Raw genomic sequence first — 10918 nt, forward strand, 5'->3', positions numbered from 1 at the left:
GCAGTATGGTATGTAATTTCAAGTATTTCGATTCACTAGCCTTTGCTTGTGGGCGGGGAATAGTTACCAGATCTTTTGCGAATGGTGTCCGCGAAGCTGAGTCGTCTTATCCTGGGTGACATTAATCTCTCATGTTAACGTCTCAAAATTCAAAACTACACACCAACTGTGTGTGTGTGTGTGTGTGTGTGTGTGTGTGATACTTTCAATAAGAATCTAAAATTTAGCCTCTTGTATCTTATGATCCAAATATCCTTATTACTTTTTCCAAACAGATGATTTCACTGGATACAAAATATTTAAAATTACTTCAACTTACAGAAAGCAAGGACGAGCTTATACTCTTGTTTGAGCGTCGAAATATGCATTGCGGTATTTATTCTGACACTTAACGTTCTGAGTTCAAATTCCACCGAGGTCAACTATGCCTTTCATCCCTCCAGTGTCGATAAAATATAGCAGCATTTAAAAACAAGGATTGAATTAATCGGCTAACCCCGTCCCATCAAAATTGCTGTCCTTATGCTTAAAGTAGAAACAATTATTAACATGTGTTGGTTTGGCAGAAATGGCAGAGTAAAAAAAAGGCGGCGAGCTGGCAGACACGTTAGCACGCCGGGCGAAATGCTGAGCGTTATTTCGTATGCCGTTACGTTCTGAGTTCAAATTCCGCCGAGGTCGACTTTGCCTTTCATCCTTTCAGGGTCGATAAATTAAGTACCAGTTACGCACTGGGGTCGATATAATCGACTTACCGTCTGTATGTCCTTGTTTGTCTCCTCTGTATTTAGCCCCTTGTGGGTAGTAAAGAAATAGGTATTTCGTCTGTCTTTACGTTCTGAATTCAAATTCCGTCGAGGTCGACTTTGCCTTTCATCCTTTTGGGGTTGATTAAATAAGTACCAGTTACACACTGGGGTTGATGTAATCAACTTAATCCCTTTGTCTGGCCTTGTTTGTCCCCTCTGTGTTTAGTTCCTTGTGGGCAATAAAGAAATAAGAAATGGTAGAGTATCAGACTAAACGCTGAACAGAATTTAATTTCCTTTTTACATCTGTGGTTCAAATCTCGTCATGATTAATTTTATCTTCCATTTCTTTTGGTCGATAAAATAAATAAGATTTAGGAAGGGAGTTGGATCAATTTAATCCGTTACATAATCTCATCTTCATAAATATTTGAGCTTGTGACAATTAATAACATATACAAAAAGTTAAAATGGTGCACACAACAAAATACTGTTCTACATTTGAGATGGAGCTACTACTATCTATATACACATTCTAGATCGTACCCCCATAGAAGTCACCCAAGTGATTGACAAGTACTTGACTGGTACTTAAATAATTGCTAGGTCCTTCTCCATGACAGTTCAATCTTTGGTCTACAGACTTGCAATCTTCTCACTCTGCCTTTTCCATTGTTAGTTACAACAGAAGCTTCTGGACTTCAGAGCTGGCCTGTTCGTATTATATATCCACTTAACCCCATACCTAACTCTACTGTCCTTCTGGAGTCATCTATAATGTGTCCCCAACTGGTGAAGTACTATCTGTGATTCAAGAAAAACTAGTGACAGACACCCATCTAAAAGAACGCACTAATATACCAATAAGAAACCTGATGGAAATGTTGACCTTCCGTGTAGAAATGACCTAGTTCAGTATGGACACTGATATATATCGACAAGTAGAGGGTTTAGCTATGGGTTCGCTATTATCACCAATACTAGCCAAAATATACGTGGAATACTTTGAAAATTTGGCTTTAGGATCAACACCACTAAAACCAACCCTATGGATGCGATATGTTGATGACACCTTTATTCTCTGGCCCCACCAGGAAGATGTCCAAGTACTGTTAGATCATGTGAACTCAATAAAGCCATCCATACAGTTCACAATGGAAAAGGAAAAAGACAATCAACTAGCATTCCTGGACGTATTAATAACACGCACCAAGTATGGATTCAGGACATCCGTATACCGCAAGCCGACCTTCACTGGACGATGCCTCAACTTAAATTACCACCATCCATACAGTGTAAAGAGAGAGATTGCTCAGTGCCTAAAATATCGAGCAAAGAATATAAGAAATGATCAAGCTAAGTAACAATCTATTAAGTAACAACTACCCCCAAAACATACTATCCACCCCAATTATGATGAAAAGAGGGGATGAAACCGATAAACTGTCCACAGTCTGTCTACCCTATGTGCAAGGCCTCTCCGAAAAGATACAAAAGATATGTGGCCCAAATGACATTAGTACAGTATTCAAGAGTAATACAACACTGCGTAAATATCTTCTTCGAGTAAAACCACCAATAGAAGAGAATATGACCAAAGACTGCGTGTAGTCCATCCCATGCAGCTGTGGTAGGTTATATAAAGGTGAAACATGCCGCCCCCTCGAAATAAGGGTAGACGAACATCACAAAGCTGTGACACGAGATACTGATAAATCCAGTATAGCTGATCATGCATGGAAAAATGGAAACCACCTCCCCTTGTGGGATGAAGTCAAAATAATAGACGGAGAACACCACTGGAAAATACGAAAACTAGCTCTTTCTCACTGGCTCTTTCGTGGGTATGCATAGTAAGTGGCCAAGCATCTTAGGCCATCTTACGGCGATGTTATTCCTCTCGGTCTTTTCAGAGTACAGAGAACCAGTTCAAGTACCTTTCTAAACTGAAGATCACGCAATGTGGAACTCAAGTCACAAGAACATTAATTTAGTCTAAATACTCAAATAGCTCGTGAATCCATGCCTCTCCAGTTCTAACCATTGCTGACTTCTTCTGGAGAGATTTAGTGAAAGAGAAAAGAAGAATCGACCTCAGTACTTGACTGGTACTTTATTTATCGACCCATAAATATATGGTTGACTAGGTGAGATTGAAACTCGGTTTACAGAGAACCGGAATAAGACCGTTCTAGCCTGAAGAATGCAATGGTATTAAACTTTCATCACAAGAAAATTGAGAAATTGAGTTTAAATAGTCTACAACATATATAGTACATTTCCATCTTCTCCTTTGCTAGTGATAGCAAGATCGAATTATTCGCAAGGTGAGGGGCATAGTAATCTACTTGAGTTTATTTTACCAACTCCACAAGAATCTATAGTAGGGAAAGGAGGTCACTTCCAGCCTCAACACTGAATTCTCCTATGAGGACAAGTTTGTCAATATGATGAACTTCTGCAATGACTAAGTATATCTAGTTGTAGAATTTGTCAGTTTACTGCTCAGAGCAGGGTATGGTCGGAGCATAGCAATTCACAAATGTGATAGAGGAATTTTTCAAGCTGAATAATAAGTTTCATGATACGATCATTGACATTATTTTGAAAGGACTGGGATTTAACAAGATCTGATTTAACGGCAACACTTACAGTTAATTTGGCTGTGTTCTTTACTTTTAGCCATCCAGAAAGATGCATAACCACACCAAATTTTACTTTGGAAGTTCCAGCCAGTTGAGTCTCGTTGAGTACAGTGATTCAAATGCTGCACTTGCAAAGACCACGCTAAATGAGTGTTATCCTACATTCTGGATACATTGAAACTCCGACGTCTGGCAGCTGACTTGGCAGACATCCATAAAATTATTAACCATTTTACTAACAATAACTCTGAGCACCTTTTCAAACTCCACCTGTCTAACACCCGTGGACATGTTTACAAAGTCAGAAAACAGCACAGCTCCCATGACTTTCGGAAACATTTTTTCACGCTAAGAGTTGCTGAAGCATGGAACAAATTGCCAGCATCAGTTGTTAGTTGTCGGAGCACTGCATCCTTCAAAACTTCCATGCTTCTCGAGATTCGCCAACACTACACCTGATTTTCTCCCCTCCATACGCACGCAAGCATGCATCTGACTCATTCACTGTTCACTTCCCAGACATTTGTACATTACTGCATATGCTTTATACGCGCTTTTGACAAGTTGTGGTGTACCTGAGCACTGTATACAATAATTCATATCTATATATATATATATATATATATATATATATATATATACACACATGCTTAAATATATACATTACTCTTACACACATTCAATCTACTCGCCATTTATACCACCACGACACTGGACACACACACACACTACTACTCAACACACGCTGGCACGCTACATACGCCCCCACCCCTTCCCCTCCCTCCCTCCTTCTTCTTTTCTTACTACTGACCTTTGTCTGCTAAGTTGACCATTGTCTCGCCCTACCTCACACGCCTACACACAGACGCACACACTAACACAACATATATATTTTTTGTTTTTTCATCTCGCCTCACACACAACACATACACACACGCACACGCACACACTCACACATACACCACACATCTGTTGCGTTACCAACCTTGTCTCCACTCTTTTGCCTTTAAAAACCCACTTTGCTCTGTTTTCGTAAACATCCGCCTTTCACCATGTGCAACTCGTAAACACCAGTCGTCTTTTTTCTCTTTCCCTGTTGCCCGCTCTGGGATCTTCTTCCTTCTCTTCCTTCTTTCGTTTCCGACGAAGAGCTCCGCTCGAAACGTCATACCTCCCTGCTTCCATTTCCTGAGCGCCTATTAATAATAATACTGTAATTGTTCCATTGTTGTTGTTTTTTTTGTTTCCCGTTTGGATAAAATTATATATATATATTATATATATATATATATATATATATATATTGGATGGATCGTCCTTTCGTTCCAAGAACCAAGATTATGATGTTTCTCTGCGAGCTTGTGCAGGTTTGAAGCAAGAGCAAATAGTTTTTAGGAATCCTTTTCTTTCTTTCTTCCCGAGTTGGAAAAAGCAGTGCTCAATCTAAATAGGCCTGTTTTGTCATGACACGATCTATGAGTTCTTCGTAGGTTTCTACATTCGCCCAATGATTGCCAGTGGGTTGAGCTCAAGCGAGGGACTTCAGGCGATATTCTACCTTCACTTTCCTCTTTCGCCTTCAATCCATCGCCATTTGACCAGAATGCATGTGGAATAGCGAAATGCTATGGCAGATTGTCCAGTTAAAAACTAATACTGTTAAGTCACATGATAATTGGAAAATTTTAAAATCTGAGACAAAATGAAATGCAAAAAAAAAAGGTAAAAAGTATGCACAGATGCAATGCAAATACATGTAGGTATGATTTTCACATGCACGCACACAAACAGACACCCATCCAACACACACACGTCGGCAAAGCACTCAACTTATGTAGGAATGCAATTAAATATACTTACACAAACATATATACTCATATATATACAAAGGCGGCGAGCTGGCAGAAACGTTAGCGCGCCGGGCGAAATGCTTAGCAGTATTTCGTATGCCGTTACGTTCTGTGTTCAAATTCCGCCGAGGTCGGCTTTGCCTTTCATCCTTTCGGGGTCGATAAATTAAGTACCAGTTACGCACTGGGGTCGATATAATCGACTTAATACCTATGTCTGTCTATGTTTGTCCTCTCTCTATGTTTAGCCCCTTGTGGGTAATAAAGAAATAGGTATTTCGTATGCCGTTATGTTCTGAGTTCAAATTCCGCCGAGGTCGGCTTTGCCTTTCATCCTTTCGGAGTCGATAAATTAAGTACCAGTTACGCACTGGGGTCGATGTAATCGACTTAATCCGTTTGTCTGTCCTTGTTTGTCCCCTCTGTATTTAGCCCCTTGTGGGTAGTAAAGAAATATATATACTCTTATATATACAACTAAACATATATATTATATCTATAGAAATAAAATTACATATTTCTTCTTACATAGATACATGAGAATATCAACGCGTGTGCATATGCATGTACACACACACAAATAATATAGATGATAGAAAAGTTGTAAAATCGCCTGCAGGATTCGGATGTCGTGACTGCTGAAAACAGAATAGCTGGGCTAATTACAACACCACAGCGACATCACTACCCTCAGTTACCTAAATTAGTAGTAGTCTTGAATTAAATAGCTAGAAGAATGTGAACGAGGATCTCAGTTCACACACACACACACACACACACACATTATATATATATATATATATATTATATATAAAGAGAGAGAGAGAGAGAGAAAAGGAAATGAAATGAAGAATACATGCGAGTGTGTGTGTGTGTGTTAAGGCAAGGAGCACGAAAAGAAGATAAACACAAGAGAAACAATTTTTTACAAAAGTATTTAACACTTAAAAAAGACGGGAAGGGGCCTTGGCATTTTGGACCCTAGTAGTGCTCATGGGCACACGGCACAGTTGCCCAGGGGCCCTACAGCTCTCAAAGGGTCCGATTCTAATCTATATATGCTGTGGCTTGCTGTCAATAAATAAATATTGTAGGGTCCATTGATTTGCCCGGGAACATATAACGAATGCTTCTAAGACGATTCGGGACACTAGCCATTTTATATAATATGTATGGTACATACCATCGTGATAGATAGATAGATAGATAGGCGTAGGAGTGGCTGTGTGGTAAGTAGCTTGCTTACGAACCACATGGTTCTGAGTTCAGTCCCACTGTGTGGCACCTTGGGCAAGTAAGTGTCTTCTACCCCCAACATCACTTGACAACCGATGTTGGTGTGTTTAGGTCCCCATAACTTAGCGGTTCGGCAAAAGAGACCGATAGAATAAGTACTAGGTTTACAAAGAATAAGTCCTGGGGTCGATTTGCTCGACTAAAGGCGGTGCTCCAGCATGGCCACAGTCAAATAACTGAAAAGAGTAAAAGAGATAGATAGATAGATAGATATATAGATAGATAACGATGGCATGTAGCAATTGAAGTGAGAGGAAGAAAAATACCATTTATTAATTGATATGGCCCTTATTTTCATCATTACAGGTTATTTGTTGTTCTGCTATATATTCTGTAGATAGTTAAATTCATTTTTTGTTGGTTGGAAAAGGAAAGAGAGAAAGAGTAAAAGAGACTAAACAAGTAGAGAGAGTAAGAGCAATGTAGTCGTTGGCATAAAGGCGCTTCCTCTATCATATAAGTTGGAAAGTTTGATGTAGGTCAGAGAACAACGAAAAGCAATGAGTTTATCTTTCTTGCACTGCGTTTAACCCAAGAATGTTAGCTTAAACAATAGAACCTAACAGTGACAGTTGACCTCCAAAGTTTCTTAGTGGAAAAGGTGAGAATAATAAGGAAGAGAACTTGTAGGAAAATGTAGATTCGGTTTCGGATCCTGGATTAGAAATTTGGAAGTTATTCTTTTGTTTTTTTTATCTATATAAACGCCAAAATTCCCTCCCTTCTTTTTAAGTGCTAAACTAATATCAAGAAGTTAAAAGAGCAACAACACTTTGGAAGTGTTCTCTGGAGTTTAAAAGGCAAAGTCATCTCTAATCACAAAATTAAACGCTCAGTTATCGAATCCTACAGCAATGATCACAAGTGCTCCCACAGCTTATCCAAAAAAGTTCTTTATCCTTATACAATGCCTTTAAGGTGGTAAATTATAAATCGGTGCTGACTTTTGTTCATATTCCCAAGGGAAATTTATCCTACAATCTTCCCAGCTACCTATAGGTTGATATTGTATCTGTTTTAACAAACTCTTAAAGTTTTTCATACGTCTGCCTTTTCCCTTCCCTCCAGAACATTTTCATCTCTTTGCCTATGATTCTCTATTCTAACATTAACTTCCATTCTCGATGCATGCCTTATTATTACTAGTAGTACGAAATTTTTTAATTCCTCCATTTTTTGTATTCATAATAAATAATTAATTGTACCTATACTGAATTTACCACATACGTGGTATGTATGTTAAAACACATAAAAATAAAGGCGGCGAGCTGGCAGAATCGTTAGCACGCCGGGCGAAATGCTTAGCGGTATTTCGTCTGTCGCTACGTTGTGAGTTCAAATTCCGCCGAGGTCGACTTTGCCTTTCATCCTTTCGGGGTCGATAAATTAAGTACCAGTTACGCACTGGGGTCGATGTAATCGACTTAATACCTATGTCTGTCCTTGTTTGTCCCCTCTATGTTTAGCCCCTTGTGGGTAATAAAGAAATAGGTATGTATGTTAAAACAAACTGCATTCTTAACAATATAATTACACCACCATCACTAGTTTTTGACCAGTTCTTACTCCCTGTCCTTGGGTTAGAGGTGGGTGCCTCATCTGGGATTCCATAGTGTGTGATTCTTTTACTCCCTCCCACGGGATGCTGCAGCAAATGGGGGGGGGGTCACTGCTTCCGTAGCCGAACGGAACAAAACCCTGAAGTATCGGGACCTGACAGTGAACTATCTCTTCCAACCTGTAGCATTTGAGACATTTGAGGGGACTGGGCCACTAACTGCGAAGTTCTTGTCATCGTTGGCAACTCACCTCACCGAGATGTCAGGCGATGCCCGTGAGGGCGCTTGACTTTCAGCCTCGCCCGTAGTAATGCTGCGAACGTGTTGGCTTGCTTCAATGGGTTCCGTCGAACCTTGTGGTGTGCGACCAATTGAAGCACTTGGTACTACGTTGTTGTTTTTTTTCTTTCTTCTCTTCTTCTCTTTTTTCTCCCCCCCCCCGCGCTTTTTTCTTTTCTTTGTTTTTCTTTTGTGAAAACTTATATTACGAAAGAATCATGACTATTGTTTAGGGTTTGTATTTTAATGTGGTTTTGTATTTTTCATACATCATATACATACGTGTTATATATGTAATAAAATTACCCACTAAACTGTCACATTTTGTATGCCAGGTTATCTAGGACAAATTCCAATTTAACATTTCTTTACTAATCGCTATCAACTCTGACCCTAACTTCACTATTTATCGTAGGTAACCTATGTTTGTATTAAAAATATTGCTCTTTACGTATGTATGTCTGCTTATTTTCTTGGTCGACCACCTGCTTGGTAGCAAGGTTGTGAAGGAATGCATCTAGATTTCATCATCATCCTTTAAATCTTAAGAAAGTCTTGCGGATTTCTCCAGTCCCAGATTTCGTGATCATTTGTAGCGCATGAATGAAGGAGTTGCATTCCTTCCCTAAGAACCTACATTCTGCAATATTTTACTCCAGGCGGCCTTGTGCATATCTCGTTGCCCCAGTAATAATAGCTATGAAACTGAAAAGTGTACTTTGGGTACTGTATTTGCGAACTCCTTATTGTCCTCTTTCTCCTGTGTTTTTTCTGGCCACATTGGTGTCCAGAGGGCAGCTGATTTTCACACAATATGAATTGGCCAGTTGGTTTTAACTTGGTGACTGCTTTAATCTTTAAGTTACCCTAATATCCTTTTGATCAATCAGTCGCAATATAGTCAACTTTGTTTGTCTTTTCGATTTTCTTATTCTGTTCTAGAGTGTTGTGGTCACCGCGTTACAAGAAGAAAAGATTATTTCACAGCTGGTAGTAATGTTCTTGAAGTTTTCAGTTTTACTTTTGCACTACCTATATTTGTTGTTCGTCAATTTTCTGACTTTTATCCTTACTAAGACATTGAATTTTGCCAAGTTAATTTTTTTAAAGCCATTCGATTCTAGACTTTGCTTCCACACCTGAAATTTCTTCTCTAGTTCTGGTAGTGATTCAGCTATAAGAACAAGGTCATCAACATAGAGGAGCTCTCAGAGGCAGTCTGTCTTAAATGTTTCTGTTATTGCCTGGAGGACTTCAATGAATAGGAAGAGGTTGAGGGCTGATCTTTGGTGAACCCCTACTTGTACTCTGAATATATCGCTGTACTCGTTGCCAACCCTCACCTTACTGACTGCATCCCTGTACATGGTTTGTACAGCACTTATCAACCACTCATCTATCCTCAGTTTCCGCATTGACCACCAGGTAAGGGATCGGGGACCCTGTCAAAGGCTTTCTCAGTGTCAACAAAAGCCTAGTACAGAGGTTTATCTTTGACTAGATACTTCTGCAGCTGCCGTACCAGAAATATAGCATCAGTGGTGCTTCCCCTTGACACAAAACTAAATTGCATCTCATCTAGACTAACACTCTCCCTAATTAGTTGGGTCATAACCCTCTCCATGACTTTCATCACCTGATCCAACAATTTGATACCTCTGTAATTATTTCTTAAACATCACCTTTACCTTTGTAGCAGTTGACTATGATGTTGCTACACCAGTCATTGGGTATGACTCCTTCGTGTACCACCTGATTAACTATATGGGTGACTAGACCATAACCTGCAGTGCCAGATATTTTAAGCATTTCAGCTGTTATTCCTGATAGACCAAGGGCTTTCCCCGTTTTCATATCCTTTGTGGCTTTGTCTACAACGCTACTGTCTATTCGCTTTATTGGTCCCTCTGTTGGGTCAGCTTTAAGCAGACTCTCCTTCTCCCATGAGTTCTCTACATTTAGTAACCTTTCATAGTGGCACTTCCAAGCCTTTCTTTGCAGAGTCATCAACTGCAAGTGAACCATAATCCATGCAAGCACACTTCTCTCCTACAACATCACAATTTTCCCTGGCACACTGTCTTGCAAACTGAGACACTTTTAGCCGTTGGTCCTCACGTTGCAGAATATTGGCAAACTTCTTCCTTTCTGCTTCACCCCTGCTTCCTAGATTCCCGATATAGTTCCTTGTTACCACCACCCTTTCAAGCCTGTTTCTTTGCTCTAATGGTCCTGTCAACTATATTGTTCCACACTATGTCATTCTAGATTTGGTTGGAACTTTGCACCTCACACAAATTTTGTTCTGTGGATCTCCGTAAGTTGTTTCGTAGGAACTTCCAGTTATCCTCTATATTGCAAGTCTGTAGTTCATCCTTATTCTCATCAAATACTTCAGTTGGGAGGTCCCTAAACTTTTGATTATTCAAAGGATCCTTAAGCTCCCATATATTTCTTTTCGTGCCTGTAGATTGATTTCACTAATGAGTAATCTATGCTGAGAGGTACATTCTTTACGAGGCAAGGACTTTGCATTTAAG

Source organism: Octopus sinensis, linkage group LG4, assembly GCF_006345805.1.
Source record: "Octopus sinensis linkage group LG4, ASM634580v1, whole genome shotgun sequence".
Taxonomy (NCBI): domain Eukaryota; kingdom Metazoa; phylum Mollusca; class Cephalopoda; order Octopoda; family Octopodidae; genus Octopus; species Octopus sinensis.